General features: G+C 34.6%; 1 protein-coding gene across 1 annotated transcript in view; it reads right to left on the bottom strand.

Moving 5' to 3' along the window:
- LOC130221329 (protein phosphatase 1 regulatory subunit 29) overlaps positions 1–13,117 on the bottom strand; it is a 171,438-nt gene extending 158,321 nt beyond the window's left edge. Inside the window, exon 1 of the mRNA XM_056453754.1 lies at positions 13,061–13,117. The gene's annotated coding sequence lies outside the window, so the exon portion shown is untranslated. The remainder of the gene's footprint in view (positions 1–13,060) is intronic.
- Positions 13,118–23,022: the final 9,905 nt, after the last annotated feature.

Here is a 23,022-nt window from a genome sequence, read left to right on the forward strand (position 1 = left end):
TTTCTTCTGCTGAACACAGCAGCAGATATTTTGAAGAATGCTGATTGCAGGGACCCATCAGTTTTCAGAAACAAATACTACGGATGTCAATGTGAGCTACCAGCATTTTTCAAAATATCTTCTTTTGTGTTGAACCGAAAAAAAATACTCTTAAAGGATTAAAACCATATGAAGGAGGGTAAATGATGAGGTTATTTTCATATTTGGGTAAACAATCCCTTTAAAGTCCTCCAAGGTCATTTTGCTACACTGTAAAACCCCAAAAGTTAAGGTAACTCAAACCATTTAAGGAAACCGACTGCAACAAACCATATAAGTTCAAGAACCAATCCTAATGAGTACTGTGAACTTAATCCATTTAAATAAATGAGGCAATTTGAGCACATTAAACCCTGATAAATGAAGAGAACTCAAACCAACTGAGTACTGTAAGACCCAATAAGTTAAGGCAACTCAAACCATATGAGGAAACCAATTGCTACTAACCAACTGAGTTTAAAAAAATAATCTATATAGTATTGTGAACTTACTCCATTTAAGTTGAAGTAATGAGGTATTTAATTATACTTTTCAAAACTTTCAGTCAATTTTGAGTTAACTACACTCATTTCATTTAATAAAGTTGACTGTTGGGTTTTACAGTGTACAAACAATAACTGAAACAGTAAATGATGTCTGGTTAGTATAAAACAAGCAACTGTCAATCTGAATTACTGATTTCATTTTATTTGAATATTAAATTTCATTTAAAGAGATCAAAACACTTCTGTTCGCTCAAAACTATTTTTTATTCTGCCATATATTTTTACTAATCCTCTATTTTCCTACAAATAATCTGCAGCATGGCTGACAATAAACAGTTGTTGACTCCAATAGCATATACACATGTGTTTGTTCCTAATATGGATGTCAATAGCTGTTTGCATTCGACATTCCTCAGAATGTTATGTTTTGTGTTCAACTAAAGGTTAGAACCACTTGAGTATGTGAATACATTTTCATTTTGGGGGGAATTGTCCCTTAAAGTCCTATTCACATCATCAAACTTTTTTCCAGCTGATGAATGATAAATACAGCTCAACATAAGCTTTAAAGAGCTTAGATATTTAGGTGGCAGATGACAGAACTGCAGAGTGTGCTTGTATTAATTATTGTTTAATAGTTGCCATCATGTACCATTTGTTAGACAATAACCACGACTGAACTATGAGAATCAACAGCTCTGTGAAATAAAATTATGCAAAATGGTTTCTAAACGTTCTAAAACAGAAGTCTGTAGAGATCCTGCTGTGCGAGATACTTTTAAGTGCCGTTCAGAGTGAACGAAAGGTCATTTTCTCTGAGTTGGTAAAGTAGAAAGATGGACATGGCAACATCACTCTTTTAAATGTCAGAGGTGGAAATGGTGTGGGTGAAGGAATGAGACAGATAAAGAGAATGAAAGCTATGGCCTCAAGATATAAGTTTTGCATATATGCAGAGGGAATATTAATCAATTCTTTCTCCACACTCAGTCATTTTCATTCATTACTCAAATATCAATCTTTCTTCCGTACCAATTCACTTCTGAGAGCTGCTCAGGGTAGCTGTGATGAAAATTAAGCTGTTCGGAAAAGGACAACTGAGACGTCATGATGCTAAATCACTCTATGGTCAAGTGACGTGCATTTTCCTTTCAAATATTCATGTAGACTGACTCATACAGTCATTTAAAATAACGTCTGCTCTTTTTACAAGCTTTTCGAACTTGCTTGAGAAAGAATCTCTATTATTACTGGTGTATAACTCACATCTTTTTGGTGCTATGAAAAATTATTAAAAATTATAGACAAAAAATGTGTTATTACTTTTACTGAAAACAAAACAATTGAACAGACTTGCGTTTCAGAGTTTTTATTTTGATGGTCCTTAGACATTCAGTTGACTTACGCCCAATTCAAATTGATTTGCCCAATCCAAAAAAATTAACCCCACCCCTTCCCCTTGGCCTTTGAAACAGAGTGTGAAGATGAAGGGCTTCAAATAGAAATGGGACAGCACTACAACATCCGCACACGACATCACAATCTCTTGCTTCATATGACATCAACAATGGTAATTACTATAGTTATTCCAGTTGCGTTATTTTTTGGAATTTTTCTTTAGGAAATCACAGAAGGCAACAATATCATGTCATCATAACGATTTAGTATGGTGATAAACTCTATATGTATTGTGCACTAAAATGCACTAAACTAACTGTACTGTGCATTTACACCGTGGTCATATTCATCTATGTAAACACAAGAAAACATTAGCATTATACCAGACACTGCAAAAAGGTCATTCCAGGCCACTAGATTAGATTAGATTGTCATCGAGTGTCAGATGTGAAAGTATGTTGTGGGAATACTATACAGGAGTTATTATTATGATTATAGATAGGGAAATTTGGGTTTTTTTAATATAATTTTTAAGGCATGATAATAAAACATGAACGACGGTTATAAATGTACTACAACATATGCTTGTTTGTTGTAAAAATATTTAATAATGCCAAAAAAAAACTATTTGTGCATCTCTTGACTTGCGTATGATTGAATGTCATAAGTTGAATGTCTGTAATATTTTCAAATATTTTGATGCTTCCCCAAAAGTAGCTTCACAAGAACTTTTTAACTTTAAATAAGTTTTATTAAGTATTTTAAGATAACAGTGATGTACTAAATAAAAAAAAGAATTTTGAAAGATTTTCCACACAGAAGACGAAGTTGTCAAAACAATTCCTATTTACACGATCAGATAAAAATGTAGTCACTTATATTTGGCAATGTCCAAACTTGCACCTTTTAAATGGTTTTAAAAAGTTAACATTTTTCAGGTCTCCAAAATACCAACCCAGGCTCATTCTGAAATTGTACCTCTATATATATTTCTGAAGACCGTCAAATACATCCCAGGAGGTTCGTTTTTTGAAGTTTTTGTTTTTGTGAATCCACGAAAGGCCGCTGTGTATGCCTTTTGAGATCTCAAATTTCTCTCACGAGTGCCATTTGCACCTGCTCTTCTATCGTAACTCCACCAGAGGCCACTGCCGACTGACTGAATGACTGACTGACTGATCCATCGACTGACCCATCCTCCCCCTTGCCTAAACCAAACCAATAGTATTTTAAAAAGCACAGAATGACCCGTCCACCCACTTCCCTTAACCCAAACGTCAAATTTAAAAAGCTATTTAAAAAAAGAAAAGCCCTCATCTGATTTTACCACATTTTACCAAATTCTCACCCTGTTATTTGTTGATTTTATTCTTTGGCTACTGTTTTTGTCTTACCCACTGTTCTTCACCGGACTCGAACCCCATCCATCGATGTACATGACAAGCTAACTGGACAAACTGATAACATCGGGAAACCCGTCCATACGGAGGCAAGCGGTCAGCTGTTAAGCGTGAAAAGGAACAGCAGCATGCCGCCCAGTATAGCGTTTATTTAAAAAATGAAAAGCAGACCATACAGTTGAAGTCAGAATTATTAGCCCCCCCTGCTTATTTTTTCCCCCAATTTCTGTTTAACTGAAAGCAGATTTTTTTCAACACATTTCTAAACATAATTTTTAAATAATTGATTTATTTTATCTTTGCCATGATGACAGTAAATAATATTTGACTAGATATTTTTCAAGACACTTCTATACAGCTTAAAGTGACATTTAAAGGTTTAACTAGGTTATTTAGGTTAACTAGGCAGGTTAGGGTAATGAGGCAAGTTATTGCATGATGGTTTGTTCTGTAAACATCGAGAAAAACATTTGCTTAAAGGGGTTAATAATATTACCTTAAAATGGTTCATAAATAAAAGACTTTCCAGAATAAAAAAATATTATTTATATTCCTTGCTCTGTATATTTATAAAATATTATAAATTTTCCTTGCTCTGTTAAACATCACTTTGGAAATATTTATAAAAAAATCTAAATAAAAAAAATCAAAGGGGGGCTAATAATTCTGAATTCAACTGTACGTACTTCTGGCTACATAATTCACGATCTCCAGAAACGTATATAGGGCTACGTTTTCAGAATAAGCCTATGTTGCAAAATACAGTTGTAATGTAAATTAATTTCCAAAACACAAACCTACAAAATTTTGCTTTTGTAAATGTCTTTTACTTAATCCAACACCACAATTTACCAAAACATATTAATAAAACGAATGTTATCGCTTTCCTGTGACAACTTTAGGAAATATTTTCATACTTGCAACTTTCTGTAGTCTTAATATAAATATAGTCCGTTACACAGACACAAGTCAGCCAACAGTCTACAGACACAGTCTAAGAGACTTGCGCTGTAATAGCAGTGCTTAAGGTAATTTAGGGCCCCCTGTAGTATGGGGAGTGTAATTAGCCCCCTGAGCCAGCCAATAGGAAATGACAGCAAGGTAAACAGGCAAGCCTCATTAACCCGTCATCATGAAACTCCATAATGAGGAGACTCACACACAACAATTACAATCAGCACATCATCATAACACACACAATGAGGTCAGATTTAAGAAACCTTAAGAATAATTTTATTTCTTAACTGCCATTTTCTTCTTATTTTCCAAGTTAATGAAAAGTTATGGATGCTGAAAATGTTCTTAAGAATGTTCTTTTCCCCCTAAAATTGTTCTATGGTTTAGAAAGCATATCAAATAACTTATTAAAGATAACTGCCAAATAGTCGTAGATCCATACATTTAGACACCCAAAAATGAAATGTCTGTCATCATCAATTATCTTACAGTATATGTTAGTTATGCATAAGTGTTTTTAATAGCTCTTATGTCCAGTGTCGTGTTTGTATTTATGATTAATTTATGTAGCACCGTTGTCCTGCAAGACACGATATTTCGTTCCTCTGTATGTTCACACATGTAGCGGAATAACAATAAAGCTCAACTTGACTTAATCATTTACACACCCTGCACTTCTTTCAAACCTATTTCAGTTTCTTTCTTCTGTTGAATGCAAAAGAAGATATTTTGAAAACTGTTAGAAACCTGTAACCTGTTGTTTTTCCAACTATGGAAGTTAATTATTAGAGGTTTTCCAATTTCTTCAAAATATCTTCTTTATGGTTCAACAGAATAAAGTAACCCATAAAGGCTTGGAATAACTTGAGGGTGAGTAAGTAGTGAGTACATTTTCATTTTGGGGTGTACGGTCCCTTTCGTTAATTCAAGCTGTTGTATTAGTTTAGCAATCTTTCACTTAAAGAAATACTATGTGAATAATAAAAATCAATTAGCTTAATGTTGGTATACCTAATGGGTAACTGCGTGGCTAACTCTGTATTCAGCCCAGATTTAAAGTGTCCGTGTACCAATTTTCTTTCTGGTGCTAATTTTCTCAATAAGAACCCTCCAGCTCTTGCCTAGTGATTGTTTTCTTTTTCTAGCTTTGTAGTTTACCCTTTATCCTGAGTAAATCCTTTTTTGATGGTTAATGTCAATCAAGCACATGCATTACATCCAAAAACTCAACCGCATTGTGGCTGCAATTTTAACAACAGTATAATAAAGTGATATAATTAAAACTGTAATAAATGTGCTGTGGATATACTTAAATTTTATTTGTATGAAAAATATAAGATCTATTTTAGAACTTATTTGAGATCTTACGATGATTTTTGTCCTAAGAAATGCACTTTAAAAAAATTTATGAATTTGAATTTTCTTAAAGCATTTCTATAAAAGGAAGATTTTCATCAATCCAGCCTCTGGAGATCATCTGGAAAGAAGACGATCAGCATATTCAGGTGGGCAACACATCCAACTTTATCAGTCCACAGAAAAAAAAATCTGCTTTCACACACTCAAGTGTAAATTCATACTAATTAATGCAAACTATGTGTGAGTCTGTGTGTGGGACTAATGCATGTATATACTGGCACATACCTGCAGGACATCTGTGTGTGTGTGTGTGTTTTCCTATCAGCTTACTCTGAGCTCTGTGAGACATTTCCATGTTTTTTTTTTCTTTTAAAATGCAAATATATTAACTTGTAGAGCAGTGTGGTAGCATGACTTATGTTGGAAGACACGAGTGCCAGCCATTAGGAGTGAGCAACAGGTGTGAAATCACACATTAGCCTGGTTCTCTTGAGGTGACAGGAAAAGTTGTAAGAAGTTAACAATGTCAAGCACTGACATTTCCGAGTCTGGTTTCTAATTTGAGTTCAAGTTACTGTATGTAAACTGTCAACTCACTTGAATGAACAGGATTTCTTCCTAAAATGATGCAAAACATCAGCATTAGCTTTTCATCTATGTGCTAAAAATCATCAGACCACAAAACATGAACTGTATAAACAGCGGAAAAATAATGAACACGTCACTTTTTTTTTTCTCTGGGAATAATATTTCTAAGGGAGCTGTTGACATAGAAATTGAACCAGATTTTGGTAAAAACCCAAACAACACAAAAATATCTGAAAAAATAGTCATTAGTAATAACAATGATATGACACAAAGAGAAAGTACTAAACTACTGAAACAAATTTACTACTTTCTATAAAAGGCTTTTTTTTATGATGTCAGCTTACAGACGCCTCTCATAAGGAGAATGAAGTCACGTGAATTGCTCAGGTGTAAAATTTTCATAGACGTCTACAGAGTGTAAAAATCTTCATGGTTTGGTGGGGCTCATCTCTCCAATCTGATCTTTATTTTGTATTTTATATTGGATTCCAGTCAGGTGATTGGCTGGGCCATTCTACAGCTTCATTTTCTTTCTCTGAATACATTTGAGAGTCTCCTTGGCTGTGTTTTGGATCACTGTCTTGCTGAAATGTCCACCCTGGTTTCATCTTCATCATCCTGATAATGTAGATGTTGGACTGAAGCAGCTAATATTCATTTACAATGAGGAAGGACAGTGGGCTGCTGCAGAACTACTGAGAACTACTTAAGCTGCTGACTGGGCTTTCACTATTGTTCTACAATCTTTGTTCAAAACCTTTCTCCTTTTCATTTTATTACACATAACTTAACTTGTAAACTATCAGTTTTTTTTCATATATGGATTTCTTTGGGTGTTACCAACATATGGGGAAAATTTCAAGTCAACGGCACCTTTAGAAATATATTTTCTGAGAAAAATGGTGACATGTTTAATATTTATTTTCCCCGCTGTATACATTCGTAAAACTGATAAGCACATATTGACAATTTTTTTATATACAATTTTTAGGCATGTATTATCCAATGATTTATTGAGTAATTTGCACATACAGTATAACTGTTCAAAAGTTTGGCATCTGCATTTTTTATTTCATTTTATGCATTTTTTAAATAATATTACAATTACTGTTAAACTGAATAATCAAATAAATAAAACCTTGATGAATGTTGGAGACATTATAAATTTGCACCAAGCTCATTCATTTATTTTTTGGCTTAGTCCCTTTATTAATCAGGGGCCGCCACAGAGAAATGAACTGCCAACTTATCCAGCATATGTTTTTTTTACTTAGCGGATGCCCTTCCAGCCGCAACCCAACACTGGGAAACACCCATACACTCTTGCATTCACACACATATATACTAGGGCCAATTTAGCTTATTCAATTCACCTGTAGTGCATGTCTTTGGACTGCACACAGAGGAAACCCACGCTAACACCGGGAGCAAATGGATCAACACACAGAAATGCCAACAGACCCAGTCCGGACTCGAACCAGCGACCTTCTTGCTGTGAGGTGATCGTGCTACCTATTTTTTGATTAGCATCAAAAATCCATTTACAATATTTTATATTTGACATCTGCATGTCTCTGAGGGACAAGTGCAGATTTGTAAACGTGACTAGTTGCAGCAGACAAAAAAAATCTATCAATTTCAGACACAGCATGAATAACCAGCCTGATCTCACGAGAAAACGCAAGTATTTTACGTTTTGTCAGTTTAGTGCAGGGGTGTCCAAACTCGGTCCTGGAGGGCCGGTGTCCTGCAGATTTTAGCTCCAACTTGCCTCAACACACCTGCACGGATGTTTCTAGAAAGCCTAGTAAGTGCTTGATTAGCTAGCCCAGGTGTGTCTGATTGGGGTTGGAACTAAACTTTGCAGGACACCGGCCTTCCAGGACCGAGCTTGGACATGCCTGGTTCAGTGGCTACTTCGTACAAATTCATACGAGTTCAGTCGTATGAAATTGTACAATTTTAAAAAGGAGGCGTGGCACCAAACCCCACCCCTAAACCCAACCGTCATTGGGGGATGAGCAAATCTTACTAAATTGTACGAATTAGATTGTGCGAATTCATACGAATTAGCCACTAAATCAAAAAGTTACGGAATTGCTGTGAGATTGTGTTGGAAATAACACAAGTAATGGATGACAGTAATACTATTTTTCGAGATTCAAAAAGCTTTAAGAATTTGAAGTATTGACTTTAAAAATTATATAACAACATATCTTGTGTACTACAGACAGAAGCCAGATGTTTTGGTTTAATTGAAACATATATATACAATATATATATATATATAATATATATATATATATATATATTATATATATATATATATATATATATATACATATATATATATATATATATACATATATATATATATATATATATACATACTATATTATATATAATATACATACATATATATATATATAATATATAATAATATATATATATATATATATATATATATATATATATATATATATATATATATATACATATATATATATATACATATATATATATATATATATATATCTATATATATAATATATACATATATATATATATACATATATATATATATACATATTATATATAATATATATATATATATATATATATATATATATATATATATATATATATATATATATATATATATATATATATACATAAGCCAAATTACTTATTCATTACCACAGCAACATGTGCTTAAATAAGAAAGACTGACTAGATTTTTTTCTCCAATGGCAAAGTCCTTTTCTTCCCTTCTAAAAAGTTAAAAAGTAATAAACATGTTTTCAAAATGTTGATAAATGCTAACAGATGCTGAAATAAACTGATATCATATCTGAAATGATCATCTTAGATATTATGTTTTAGAGATTTTGTGGTTTACTTGCATGGCATGACAAGTCATAACTAAACAGCACTGGTCAGCACTTCTCCACTTTCACTTTAATAACATACACTTACCATTTAATCGCAGCAGCTATTCTGTAAATTCCATTTTACACAGAATTAGTGAGCTGCAATAGCTTGATGCAATTAAAAAGAACCACTGGTCACCAAAACGCAAACACTTCTGACATTATAATAGTACAACAGCCATAGTATTCATTAAAAAACCAAAGCGATTGTTCATTAATGAGAAGCAGAATATAAGACACCCCTCCTCCTCAACACACATACTCAGGCTCTGTCTCTTTTATATCATTATAGGGCTCTAATTAAAAGGCACGTTGAAAGCCTGTAGGGATTCGATCTTTAGGGATGTATTTGCAGCAAAGGGACAGTTGAGCTTGGCATCATAATTACTGCCTCTCTGTGCAGTGAGGAGAAAGATGCATCAAGTACACAAGAACAACATCTTCTATAGTTTCCTTCATTATACTAGTTTCATCTCACACAATGAGTAGCATAAAGCAGATTTGTGCATTTAAAGACCAGATTGAGCTCCCTCAAACCATAAAGCTTGAGAAATCTGAAAAGAAAAAGAAAAAAACACATTTGCGCTGGTAGATGCTGTCCAAAATGTCCTCCACTTCACCATGCTAGTGGCTTGACCTTTGTGTCCACAGGCATTTGAGCCGTCTGTGCAAACACAGAGCTCATGTGGCTGAAGAACTGAGCTAATTGCTCCGAGTATCAATGGCTGATAGTGAGTGAGATGGAGCACTGTGTCTCCCAGCTCTGCAAACCAATGGAACTGTAATCCTGTTAAGCTCTGCTATAAGCACTCTCAACTCATTTATTGGCACTGATTTCAAAATTTTCCTTCAGTTTTAGATGTTTTACAGCAGTAATGGTGAATGATGTGTGATATTAGTTGACTGATGCTTCAGGATCTGCGTACGAATAAAAAAAGTCAAGCAATTGTCCAAATTAGTTGGCATTATAACTTAACAATATCAGACTCACAATCATGCTGAATATCAGAACCACTGTAATTATACCAGTGGCTTTGTGCCCAATCACAGCCAAGCATTTATTCAGTTCGGCAGCCCTCATGCTTTTCGAAAATGGCATTGTTTAAAGATGGTTTACATCTATGCAATTTAAATGAAAGAGTTTTTATGTGACCCTGGACCACAAAAGCAGTCTTATGTTGCATAAGTGTATTTGTAGTAATAGCCAAAAATACATTGTGGTCAATATATATTTGATAGTATATACAAAGAAAGAGTGCTAAATAAGGCTATCATGATTGTCAATGATGAGAGACATCCTTTATTAAACAACCTTCCAATTGTTGATATTGTATTCTCATGTGTGTAGGAAATAGGAAAAAAAACACCATTTATACCCAGAGCAATTAAGTTTTTTAATTCCTCCTACCTCAGCAGCCGTTGATGGCTAGTAAACTGAATATTTCTTTAGAGTAAGGATACCATGTTTTTAAAATTATTTTATATATATATTATAAGCCCCCCTGTTTATTTTTCCCCCAATTTTTGTTTACGGAGAAAAGATTTTGACCTTCAAATGGTTTTTAAAAAATTAAAAACTGCTTTCATTCTAGTCGAAATAAAACAAATAAGACTTTCCCCAGAAGAAAAAATATTATCAGACATACTGTGAAAATTTCCTTGCTCTGTTAAAAATCATTTGGGAAATATTTAAAAAAAGAAAAATACAAAGGGGGCTAATAATTCTGACTTCAAGTGTATATGCCAAATATGAAATGTCTCTGTGAGTGTATGCTGCAAATGAAATTTCCTATGGGGAAAAATAAAGTTACCTAACTAACTAACTAACTAACTAACTAACTAACTAACTAACTAACTAACTAACTAACTAACTAACATATGTCAAAATTATCATTTTTTTCATGTATGCTTAAATTTGTACAATATTAAGTAAAGATCATGTTGCATGAAGACATTTGGTCAATTCTGTACCATAAATATATCAAAGATTATTTTTTGATCAGTAATATGCATTGCTAGTAACTTAATTTGGACTACTCTAAAGACAATGCTCTCAATATTTAGATTTTTTTGACCCATTGGATTACAGAAATGGCCAGATATTACCCTGTTCTAACAAACCGTACACCGGTACGGGGGGGTGGGTGGGGGGGGGGGTGTTCAGGTGGTTAGAAGGACTCACCCCTCAATAACTAAGGTCCAGAATCAGTCCCATACATGAGCTCATTTCCTATTTTGACTGCTACACCATCATAAATTGTGAAATTAACTTATTGAAAAAAGCTTTAAGACCAAGTCAAATCATCTGCTTACCGCCACATCAGTGTGACTTCAGCTAATCAGTTTTGGACAACGCAAACTATTATTTTTCACGAGTCCAACATCCAACTGTGCAAGAAAACATACAATCAGATGTAAGTGACGTCATCTTTTGCTACTTTATTGTTTTTAACATTGTATTGTTTAAACATTTTATTGTAACTTTTATTGTAAATCTTGTTTTCCTGAAACAAAAAATGACTGATAAAAGTACCAAAAGAGGCTTATATTATAATGAATTTGAATAAAAAATTGTGCTTCAAATGTCACAAAAATGCAGTATTCAAATCTCACAATTAAATAAAAAATAAGGTGAATAACTGCAAAAAGCTCCACATTCTGAGAAAAAAGAACCACCTCTTACCCTAGGCTGTCTATACGGGCCTGTGATTTATTATTTCAAATGTTCCATCGACATTTAATTCAGCAGATATATTTACAATAAAATGAAAAGACAAACATATTCTGATCTGTACTTATTAAAAGTCATAAAAGGGTAAACCACTGGGTAGAAAGATACTGGCCAAGTGAATTTCATGTGACAATTAGTTCGTTTTTGGGGCTGAACTGTAATCCTTAAATATAATAATTTAGCATGTCATCAGATGATTCCTGTTCTGACAAGGTTTTTTATTATTTAAATTGTTGTTACACTGAATGACATTTCAGTTCTTTAGTAAATAATGCTAAACAGTATGTGGTCCTTGTATATGCTTTTATCTGTGAAATGTACTATAAACGTCTTATTCTCTCTCTCTCTTACTCTCTGTGAAAATATTTGATTAAAAACAGACAGCTACAAAAGTCCAACAGGTTATGCTGGAAACTGTGACTAAACGATGCAGTGTAATGAAAACCAGTGTCACACATTTACTTGTCAACGCATTTTTAAAGCACTAATCATAATTCAGAATCTCTCACACCCTAACACGCACATCCTCTGAGCTGCATGTAATTCCAGCACACTGTGCGTGCAGACGCAATGCTTTCTGACATCCCTTCTAACAAACATACGCACGAATAACACGAGTCGAGTCAAAGTTATGAAACACTGAGGAAACAACCTCCTTCCATCGTCATCGCCAACAAAATCCCGCCATAGTATATTAATACCAAATCCTCTCCGCACATCTGTCAGCGGCGATCTAACGGTGCGCTAAGTGCATCTCCCGCAGTCGCGCTGCATGTTTATTACATGCCCATAGATTAAGACCAGCTCCCAGTGAACTACAGCCTAGTAAGAAGATGTAGGAGCATTCAATTGGCACCACGCACAAGTAACACTCACATCAAATCTGCATTTTTAGCTTCAACGATTGCTTTGAGACGCACGGATTCTGTCAGAAAGCGCGCTGCGCCAGAGACGCGCGAATGCGTTTTAGGGGCTTCTACATGATTTCTGGAGAGCGCGTGAGTCGCGGCGCGTGCAGGTGGCTTTTTATCTGAGCACTGCGCAGTCTGGGCAACCACGATGCCTGATCTGCGATACTGTGTGTAGAACGAGCAGGTCCATCTATCGCGCAAAGGCATCATTGATATTGACTACTGCAAACATTTATCATATAATTACAGAAAAGTTTCCTACCTCTGTCGGTGTCTTCTCGGAAAGATTCCGCGGTTTGTTTAGCTGCCTATCCGCTTTACTACACTGTGGGATCAGTGAAAGAGAGAGAGAGAGAGAGAGAGAGAGAGAGAGAGAGAGAGAGAGAGAGAGAGAGAGAGAGAGAGAGAGAGAGAGAGAGAGAATGGGAGGGGGGAGAGAGAGAGTGAAGATCGGGGTAGACCTCTCTCTACACAGGGATGATGCCACTCCTGCGTGATCTCAACCGCAATGTGAAGCCACCCCGGTGTGTTACGAGAAGATGCCATCGCTTTTAGTCAAAGGTCATCTGCCTTTTTTCTTACTCATCCTGCAATTCATCAAATATAGCTATCCGCCTACTCACTTCATGTGTTTATGGACAGTTCTGTTTCGAGTTTGACTACTGGCACGTATAAATAATTGCAGAAACTGTCGAGGCTTCAGATTCCTTGACCAGTGTAAACATCTGAAGAATAACACTCTTAAAAAATAAGGAAACAAACAAACAAACAAAAAACAAACAAACATTTGTGCAGTAATGTCATAGAATAACCCCCCAAATATCGAACAATTGTTCAAGGAACCATTATTGTTTGTAAATTAAATAATAAAATAATAATAATAATTTGTAGAATGAAAAGTTTATAAAGTTTTCTTTACACTTAGAAAAATGTTTCTTTAAAGAACTGGTAATTATGAAAACACATAAAAACTAATGAAACTTTTAAGCTAAGAAGTGTCCTTAATGTTCCCATATAATACAACATGTTCAATGGTAACACTAAAATAATGCAATAAACAGTACTTTAATAATAAATCAATCAGAATGTAGATGTGTCATATTTCCACAAATGATATACATGTAAGAGTATCGTAACCTTGCCAAACTTGAGAATAATGCTGTAACTTCCTTTTACCATAACATTTTACAGTGCACCTTTTCAAAAATGATCAGATGTCTCAGAAACTTAGAAAAATGTGTCTCTAAACACAGTGAACAGCTCATCTATAGCCATAACAAAGGAAAGGGTTTTTTGGCACTTGAAACATAGAACGCAGTAGAAGACATTTGAAGCAACTTTAAAAGGCACTCATAAGTTTCTTCAAATGTATAAATGGAGAATTACAAATGCAGTAACTTCTTAAATGTTGGGTAAATCAACTATAAATCTTCTGAAATATGCAATTTTGTGGAGATGTCCAAAGCTCAAACTCTTAGAAACCTCAAGGAGTCTTAGTTCAAGCATTCTCCACTGACTACATCCATCACTGCTATACAAGAACTGGTTGACAATCCTGATTATGCAATGTGAGATGCGCAACAGGTCTGCTGAGGGTGAAATTCCAAATCAATGTATGCGCTGATGAAGATATTTTGATTACTGTATTTGTGTTGTTTGTTTATGTTAAATGATAAAACATTAACTACATTAAAAGCCATCAGACACAAATTATAACAAGAATTGTGTGGAAAAAAAGTCTTGTTAGAATATTTTTAATTTATTTTTTACAGAGGCTGCCAAAAATAAAGGATTCAAAAGGGTACTTTTGCAATACAATACTATATATATGTGATCAATACGTTGTGACAACACATTACTATGTTAATTGAACTTATTAAATCTAGGGAACCACCTTTCAACTTATTTTTTAGAGTATACATTATTAAACTGGGCCTTTCAGTCAAATGCGATGTAGGTTGAAATGACTATTTTGTGGAATAGTTCTTCCCCATAGTGATGGCTGCTTTTGAACCACAGCTTCATAAAGCTTCATAACCTTTATGAAGTGGTTCTGGAGTGCGTCAAAAATGCATCAAAATGGATCTTTGTTACATCACAAGCGTTTCCAAATGTTTGAAAATTTTATGATTTTCAGCTTGAAGGTGATCTGTGTAATACCAGAAAATCCACATCAATCACTCAGATCTCGGATCACTTTATAGATGTTTGTAGATGTTTTATTGAAAAACTTGTCGAATGAAAATGAATAATTATTAATAGTTTTTAAACCTGTATATCAAAGCCCACCATGGAACAAACAAATAAATAAATATATATATATATATATATATATATATATATATATATATATATATATATATATATATATATATATATATATATATATATATATATATATATATTTATTCATACATTTTCTTTTCGCCTTAGTCCCTTTATTGTTCTGGGGTTGCCACAGTGGAATGAACCATCAACTTATACAGCATGTGTTTTATGCAGCGGATACCCTTCCAGCTGCAACCTTTCACTGGGAAATATCCATACACACTCATTCACAACTGACAATTTAGCCTACCCTATTCACCTATACCACATGTCCTTGGACTTGTGGGGACAACCAGTGCACATGTCCTTGGACTTGTGGGGGAAACCGGAGCACCCGGAGGAAACCCACACGGACATGGGGAGAACATGCAAACTCCACACAGAAACGTCAACTGACCAAGCCAAGGCTCGAACAAGCAACCTTCTTGCTGTGAGGCGAATGTGCTACCTACTGCGCCACCGTGCAGCCCTATATAAAAACAGTAATATAAAATGATAAAATAATGCAAATTATCGAGACGTTTAATATTAGATGATGAGGTAAGTTCATTTTGATTTAAACCTCGCAATATGTTTGAAAACGACCATTCAAATGCATGTTTTCAGTTTTGTCGTATTTACACGGTTTTGACCAGCAGGTGTCCCTAGCACGTGCTTGAACGCTATTCTGCGAAGCAATTGGTTCATTTGTTTCAAAGCTTTGAAAAGTGTTGTTTCTCCCATCACCTCACTTGAACCCGACTAAGCAAACTGAACACACCATAAAAGTTGTCCTTATAGAAATAGTCAGGTGAAGTAAGCATGTTCAGTTACAAATCTCAGACATCATTAAGTTATTATGTGGTATTTATTTGATGTTGTGCAAAGAACTACACAATAACAATTATTTATTTGTTGATAACATATCCCTGTAAATATCATTAGTGTGATAAGGAACAAAAACTGTTGGCATCACACTGCCCCATAGTGTTCACTTTACCTACTGTATAAGCTGCAATAAAAATGATACATAAAACGTAGGCTCAAGCACATCTTTCCAATGAGCCTGTGTTGCAACAATATTATTAATTTTAGTGAATGGCATTTTAATAATCTTAATGGCTTTTTCACAATAAAGAAACTTTTTACAATAAAATTGTTAGATGTTTAATATAAGAAATAATTTAATTTAGGACGGCGCGGTGGTGCAGTGGGTAGCGCTGTTGCTTCACAGCAAGTAGGTCGCTGATTCGAGCCTTGGCTAGGTTAGTTAGCATTTCTGGAGTTTGCATGTTCTCCCTGTGTTCGCATGGGTTTCCTCCGGGTGCTTGGGTTTCCCCCACAAATCCAAAGACATGCAGTACAGGTGACTTGGATACGCTAAATTGTCCGTAGTGTATCTGAGTGAATGGGAGTGTATGGGTGTTTCCCAGTACTGGGTTGCGGCTGGAAGGGCATCCGCTGCATAAAACACTTGCTGGATAAGTTGGCGGTTCATTCCACTGTGGCAACCCCAGACTAACAAAGGGACTAAGCCGAAAAGAAAATGAATGAAATTAATAATTTAGTTCATTCATTCAATTTCCTTTAGCTTAGTCTCTGTAGAGATATTCTGAACCAATTGTTAATAAATAAAGAAAATAAACAAGTAAAGAAAGAAAAAAAAAGTGAAGCAATAAAAAAATAAATAAAACCAAGATTTTATTTTTACCAACATGAGTATGAACAGACATTTGGGTAAAAAATAACTCTTTAAAATATCCAATTTGTCTTGAATCAGTTTAAGAAACATTCACTTGTTGGTGCCCAAAAGCACAACATAAGATCAATAAAATAAGAGACTGAGAGAGTTTGGATGCACTATGAAGTGATCCTTGAGAGTGCTGACTTGTAGAAACCCTTCAACATGAGAACATTTCAAGCTTAAAACAACACATTTGCTCGCACTGTTGGCAGAGCTGTGACTGTCGGTTCTGTAAGCTGCCTTTTTCCTTCCAACTTGCTAAATCCAATGAAGAAATGCAAGCGTGTTTACTAAATAGCAACCCCAGCCTCCCCAACTCACGACTCAAGTGCTGCAGCTGTGTTCCCATGGCAACATGCCGCAGAACTGAGACAAGCAATGAGCCAAGGTAGAGAAAAAACACCATAAAGCGTGTGATACTGCTTAAAAAAAGACAGATCTTCTTAGCATCTCATGCTCTCATTCCATCCCACTATTACTGTCATTCTCTACTGTCATGTCCATCTGTCATTAGAGCAGCAGAGGAGCAGGTGCTTTTACAAGAGTGGGTCAAACAATGTGTAAAACTGGCCAATAAGTACAGAAAAACAACAATAATAAATACTGATAAATGAAGGATTTGTTTGTTTAAAGCAAGACACTCAAGGTGAATAGGGTAAAATAAATTAATAAATAGATAGATAGCTATTATATTATAGCTATATATATATATATATATATATATATATATATATATATATATATATATATATATATATATATATATATATATTTTATATATATATATATATATATATATATATTATAAATAGCTAAACATTTTTGAAAAAGTTTTAAAGTTGTAATATACGTTTTCCAAGATGTTACATTTAAAAGTAATTTTTTAGGCATTATTTTATTAAATATGCACTAATTTGCATACATTTCTAGCACAAAAATCTTAATAATGTTTTTTTTTTCCTTTTTTGTGACATATGTGACCCTGGACCAGTGTTGCCAGATTGGGCGGTTTTGGTTTTGATTGTGCGGGTAAAAAATGGCACAGGTGGGTTGACAAAATTTGGGCAGTTTAAAAAAAAAACTTTTATATGCAACTTATTCAACAAAAATAACTGTACTCCTACTCTATTTAGTTAGTAGTGACCAGTGCATAGCGCAAACCACGTGGGCCCACCCACAAGAGGAGGTGAAGGAAAACCTTATCAAAATCTGACTCCCCAGACAAATCTGACTCCCCTTCGCATGCACACGCATCACGCAGCGCCTGCAGTTAAACTCACAGGGGTTTTATCACTACACTTTTATCGATCATTTTTTCCACAACTGACGGCAAGAACAAATATAGAAGCGTTGTCTGATTGACAAGCAGCACCCAATTATGTTCAAAAGAATTTAAAACGCCAAATAGGACGTATTTATATACCATTTCAAAAGTTAACATACTTTAATATGGTAGTGTAATCTACACAACAATAAGTGCAGTGTGTGGGTGAGAGAATGGCAGTGTTTTGATGTAATCTGGTTATGTTGTAGTTCTGTGACTTCTGGTGTTGGTTGCTGTATGGTTAAAAATTATGACAGTTGAAGTAACTAGGTTATTTTCGATTTAAATCAATTTAAATAAAATAAAATATTAATCTAATATTTTAGCCGTTTTTTTGTACGTTTTGGCGGGTTTTGGACAGCTTTTGGGCTGGCATTATTGGCACGTTGCCGCAGTGGGTAGTGCTGTCGCCTCACAGCTAGAAGGTCACTGGTTTGAGCCCCGGCTGGGTGAGTTGGCATTTTTGTGTGGAGTTTGCATGTTCTCCCTGTGTTTGTGTGGGTTTCCTCTGGATGCATTAGATGTTACAAAACACCAACATTGTGTGGCTAAATGTCAACTTCGATATAAACGGCCCTGGGAGTAAATAAGGGAGAAAGTAAGTAAGTATTGTTATTATTTTTGCATAAATACAATGTATTGGTAAAATTACACATTTTACTTTCATGACAAAAATCATTACAAATTTAAGTAAAGCTCATGTCCCATGAAGATATTTCAAATGTCCGACTGTAAATAAAAACTCAATTTCTGATTAGTAATTTAATTGAAACTTAATTCGAACATATTTAAAGGTGATTTTCTAAGTATTTAAAATCTTTTGAACCCTCAGATTGAAGCTCTTCAATAGCTGTATCTCGCCTAAATATGGTCCAATCCAAACAACCCATATATCAATGAAAAGCTTATGTATTCAGATTTTATAATGCATAAATCTCATTTTCCACAAACTGACACTTATGACTGTAGTCCAGGGTGACACGTTTCCCTTAAAACATTTTTATAACGTTCTGTTTTTGGCCTGAAAAGGCCGTTTCACAGCCCAAGAAACAAGAATCAAGAAATGAGAAGTTTCAGTCTCCCTCAAATCACTTGTCTTTTGTAGTCCAGGGTCACATGCTTCAAAGTCAAACCTTTTTACAGAGGGGATTTTGGGAAAATCTTTTTAGCACATCATAATTTAAACAACGCCATGAACACACAGAAAGAAGCACATTTTAAAAATGTATTGTAGAGGAAAAAGATGCCTAGAATTAGGCAAATTATGTGTGAACAAACTCCTATCTACAAACCTTCAGAATACAGGTATCAACAGAATTGTATGTATAAATTGCTGAAGTAGAGTTTTAAGGCTGTTTAAAAAAAACATTTTGAGAACAAATCCTTTAAAATATGAATTAACTGCAATACCGGCTCAAACAAACAAACAAAAACACACACACAAAAGACTCAAAAATTATTTTCTCTTATTAATATTACACTGAAAAAGTACTTTATAAAAAGTACCCCCCCCCCCCCCTCCCTCCAAATAAAATAGAAGACAGATCTTTCTTCTCATGTCATGCTCCTGTTCCATCTCTCTATTACTGTCTAATTTCTCATGTCTATATATGTCAGAGCAGCAGTGGAGCAGGTTCTTGAGGGTCAAAGTGTGTGTAAAACTAGCCGAGAATATACTAAAAAAACTACAATAGTGACGTAGGAAAGTTTTATTTGTTTCAAACGTGGAGTGACGACATGACTCTCGGAGAAAGAACGTCATGTTCCTGTCTTTCACAGAGGAACTTTGAAATTCACTTTGAAAATGGAGAGCAGGCTAGAGGAGGAAAGATGAATAAATGATGGCGTGAATAAATGAACACATGCTGAGATGAGTAGCGGAGGCTGTTGATAGACTACAGGCTTCTGTGTGGAGGAAAACTCGCCCCATCACTTGTTCATTCTGTTATCATCCTTTCAACAAGCATGTCCTTCGCAGATCCACTTGTGAATTTTAACCAACAAGTCCATTTCACACCAGTCAATGCCCATCTGTCTGAATGCCTCGGAGTGCTCGTTTTTAAAGCGTCTTCAAAAGTATTCAGAGCAAGTTATATGATGTACAGAAAACCTGGCAACTCCAAAAGCTGACAAGAAACTCCTGTCCATGACCTGAGCGCTTTTCTGGTGGATGACAATTATTTAGCCTGCTTGTTTTGTGATGCAGGATGCTCAGTAGCATGTCCCATCTGGCCCTTCTTAGCCAGCTGTTAAATTATAGCTACATTTTATCATAGCATTAAGCTTTGCTAAGTTTGTTCTTAGAAGAAGGCTGATAGTTGTGTGTGAAATGGGGAGCATTAGCTCTGAACAAAGACATAAAAACTATAAAAACAACAAGCAAGTTTGGACATCAGAGGTGTGGATAAGAAAGGGAGAACCATGAGAATTGTAAAAAGCTTTAAAAAAACATCAAGGCTTCAAGAGGTGTTCGTAGAAAAGTGGGGAAAAAAATCTATTAAAGGATTAAACTAACCTGGTAAAGTGACTGAATAGTTGATAGATGCTCTTCTAGTTGATAGATTGTCGTCGTCTTCTTCTTCTTTTTCTTCTTCTTCCCAGGGTCAGTGGCATCTAAAAGATAAAATTTCCCTCTGAAGAGCAAGGGTTTTCAAACTGAGGTTCAGGGCCCAAAGAAATCCTTGGGGGTCTGTGGAAAAATATTAAAGAAAATTATTAGTTTTTTTTTTTTTTAATCAATAAATGATGAGCAAAAACATATAAGTGCTATGTGTAATTTTCAATCTAAATTTAGGCATTTTTCCTCAGGCTGTTGTGTGTAGTTTTCAGGGAATTTTACCCTTAGGGCAAAGAATAGGTTACTTCCATGGCTTTAAAGTGAAATAACTGAATATAAACATAGAAGGCTAGAGGTTTTTGCATCTGAACTCTTCAAATTAAATTTTTTAACAATATTTCGAAGACTTTTGAAAGCAGGAGCCATTGATTTACATAGAAATTGTATTTTCAAGTACGAACCATTCTTCAGAATATCTGTTTTTGTGTTCAGCTTGAAGAACGTTCAGAACCACTTGAGTTGTGAGTAATGTTTTTTTTCTCATGATTTCATTTTTGTGAACTATCCTTTAGAAGAGTACAATACTATAATGACTATAATAACAATGTAGCCTAATGGAAAGTTAAATGTCTCTATTTTTTTATATTTAGTATGGAAGTAAATTGGGTCTTTATACAAGAAACACACACTGTAATAAATATATGAATTAGTCATGACAGCATATGTTTTTAGTTCATTGTAAACTTATTAGAACTAAGTTAATACATGCTCTAACTTAATTTTATAAGCTATGCAAGCTGTTTTAAGTAACTTAACATAATATAAGTTCAGTGGACTCATAAGGTTAATTTAATTCAGCTTAAAACATTTAAGGCAACCAGGATTTTTTACAGTGTAGATGCATTCAAAGGTTTATCATGTTGGTCCCTATAGCAAGAGCATACTTGGAAGTCTGTGGTTTCTAAAGGACTGAAAACTCTTTTCTAGCAAAGCGATATCACTGTAATCGTATGCTACAATGGATGTGTTGTTAGATAACGTTTATGACCCATATGCCTCCTTCAGTGCCGCACGTCAGCGCTCTCGTGTTTTCTCATGAATCTTCAGTTTCAAAACTTTTACCGTTCGCAGTGCTGCCATCAAGTGGCGAGCAGAAGTAATCAATCAATCCGTCTTTCACTATGATATGGTTGTCCTCAGGCCTCAACTGGAGCGATTTTCCTCTTACCTTACCCCCGCCATCTGTCGATGGAACGTCTCTTTTCTCTAGACAATCTGTGCTCAAGCGGTGAAATTAACTATGGATGTCGTTTTCAGCAGGCAAACAAACAGGCGCGGCAGCTGCAGTCAGCGGTGACAAATTCACTGTTAGTGTTTTCTGCAGATGCTAAACTACAGGAAAATGTCTGTCAGTTGCTTCTCACATACTAAAGTGTCACACAGCACATGACCAAAGCGAAATTAAATAGGTGATATATAAAGTAAAAATATAAGCGTGTCAAGTCAAGCACATGCCAAAGCATTTGTTTATTCTAAATGTATGCATATCATACATAACTTTTTATAAAGTATGATTACAGTACATACAAAGATAATATGGGTGTTGGTCTCTGAGGATGGGGGCCTGAAATCCAGTTGCTGAATTACTGAATTACAATTACATTGTAACATGCTTTAGATAATAAACATCTAATAAATAAACTTACACGCCACATAATAAATGGTATTAATAAGATGGAATGCAGAAATAAATGAAAAAAAAATTCACATGATTTACAAACTTATATATAAGCGCTTAGACAAGCTTCGCAAATTCTAAAATAATCGTTGTGCGTCTCGGTGTTCTGTAATTATGCCACTAGATGGCAGTGTTCCTTTTCATTTCAATATACCAAAGTTCACATTTCACATACGCCTTTTTCATACAAGATAAACAAGGTGCCTGAGAACTAAATCTTGACTAAATGTCTTTTTAAAATATTGGACAAGCTTAAATACAGTCAATAGAAAAGTATGATTAATTGGCAAAATTAATAAATAAATGTATAAATACAACACTAGAATGGTTGTAAGATGCAGATAAAACATTAAGTGAGAGCCACTTACTTAAATGGGTTTGAAGATACTAATAAATGAATTTCCTTAACATATAAACAAATATATTCATATATTTAATATAATAAACTTGTTTGGGCCTAAAGTTTTGTTTTAGTTTATATAGTTCTTGCTACAATGAAGTTAATATAAATTTAGACTGTTTGCAGTGTAAATGTGATGGTCACAAATAAATCA

The sequence above is a fragment of the Danio aesculapii genome, chromosome 3 (assembly GCF_903798145.1).
Source record: "Danio aesculapii chromosome 3, fDanAes4.1, whole genome shotgun sequence".
Taxonomy (NCBI): Eukaryota; Metazoa; Chordata; class Actinopteri; order Cypriniformes; family Danionidae; genus Danio; species Danio aesculapii.